Below are 2,134 nucleotides of genomic sequence, written 5' to 3'. Positions count from 1 at the left end.
TGTACTCACAACTTGGAAACTGAAGATTAGAAGCTTGAAGATAGAAAGACCCCTCTCATAGCAGAGAGACAGACCAGAGACACACACAAAGGGACACACATCCAAACATTCCCTCCCTGAGCTTTTAAAAATCTTGTTTCCTGATTGGTCCTCTGGTCAGGTATTTGGTTCCCTTTGTTAACCCTTTACAGGTGAAAGAAACATTAACCCTTTGCTATCTGTTTATGACAGGCCTAAAAACCTTTGAGGACCTGGGCCTTCAGCCTCAAATAACTTAGAATCCTATAGCATCATTCCTTTACTTCATCTCCCTCTTTCCTGTTCTCTGCTTGGCCTAATTTTTTGTGGTGAAAACAAACTGGCGTGTAGGTAATTTTGTGTACTTTCTGACCCAGGAAGGTTAGCAAATAGGTTAGAATAGCGAGGATACTGGGTTTTATCAATTGTCCTCCCAGTGCATTCAGCTCTGTAGTGAAGAAATTCAGTGCCGCATGTGGACGTCAAACAAGACTGTATGAAATACTAATTATGGGAAAACTTTAAAAAAAAATAATAAAAAAACCCAGCTTTCTGCCCACATGAGACTCCAAGTCTTTAAGCAAGTCTCCTGTGGAACAAAAGTAAGTTTTCAGATTTGAATAATTTCCCTGCAACACAGATAAATCCTTCTGTTTCTATGTTCTCCCTCCATCACTCCCCCCAGCCCCCAGTTTTGCAAACAAGAAAAGAAACACTATGAGCCATTTTGCTGGATAACCATGCAAATGAAACAGAAGATTTAAATGTCTTAGCAAGGAGATCAGAGAGACAGTTTGAAACAGCTCTAAGGGGCATTCGAGTTATTACAAGGTAATTGAGATGGGTGTCTTATGTGGGTCGGTGACTTCATTACTAATGTTTCAGGCTAGATCCTCAAATGGTGTAAATTGGCATAGCTCCATGGGGAAGTTGGTCTGCTTTACAGCAGCTCAGGATCAATCCCTTTGTCCTTAATATGAATGTTGACAATGACTTTGCAGAACATTCTAAAGTAGTTTATTTTTGTCCTTGTGTATATTAATCCAAATAGCATTTTGGAATCAGGGATTACGATGTGAATTTTTTTTTTGGTAAAGGTTGAATGTGATCACTTGCCCTAGAGACAAAAATAACAGGCCTTGACTGTATAATTTTGACATTGTCAGACCCTTAATGCTCCTGTATCTTATATCTATAACTTATTTGTTGAACTCTTGCCGTTCAAAATCAACACATCCAAAGAGGCAAATGGCCATCACACAATAAAAATAAATAAAAATCAATAGACAGCAATGTAATCACCAACTGAAAATTCATGAACGCACGTCACCACCTCATACAATAAATTCAAGAGGCACATGGCACAGTCTATTCATATTCTCCCTTATCTTCACAACTGGCATTTACATCAGAGATTAAAGGATTGGCCTACACCAAAAGACAGAGATCTGGCTCTGTGTGTTGTTTTGTTTTTATCAGTAAGATCCAACACCAGAAATTATAAAAACTATGAAAATGAAACATTATGGCTAAAAACTCCCAACAAGTTGCAAGATTAAAAGTTTGAGGAAAGCAGACACTTTCTGCAAAATTATTCATTTAGTCAACAACCCAATTTCCTGTAAAAACAAAAAAAAAAGTATTGAAATTTTTCAACAAGCCTTAGTTACTGACTCAGTTGGAGACTGAGTTCCAGAAATCAGCTAAGTTCCTCCTAGATCTTACTAGGTGATCACAGAAGATCTTGTCCTCAGTAATAATTTTGGGGTGGCAGGGAAGAAGGGGATTAAAATTACAAAAAATTCCAAAGCTTCCACCCTGTATGGGCACGTGGATGCTTTAGTTGAGGGATGAGCTTGTGGTTAAATCACAGGGCTTAAACTCGGGATTCTTGGATTCTATTCCTGACTGTTCCACAACCTTCTAGTATGTCCTGGGGTAAGTCTCCTAACCTTGGTTTGCTTTTGATGCTTGGGGAGTGTTGCGAGGCGTAATTCATCAACAAATATGAAGCACTTTGAGATCCTTGGATGGAAGCACCCTAGAAGAGCAAGGCATTTTTGTCAGGACTAAGATGCTACAGTGGTTAACCCCAAGAGAATAGTAGCATTGATTC

The sequence above is a fragment of the Chelonoidis abingdonii genome, chromosome 3, assembly GCF_003597395.2.
Source record: "Chelonoidis abingdonii isolate Lonesome George chromosome 3, CheloAbing_2.0, whole genome shotgun sequence".
Taxonomy (NCBI): domain Eukaryota; kingdom Metazoa; phylum Chordata; order Testudines; family Testudinidae; genus Chelonoidis; species Chelonoidis abingdonii.
Note: the sequence above shows the minus strand (reverse complement) of the source record.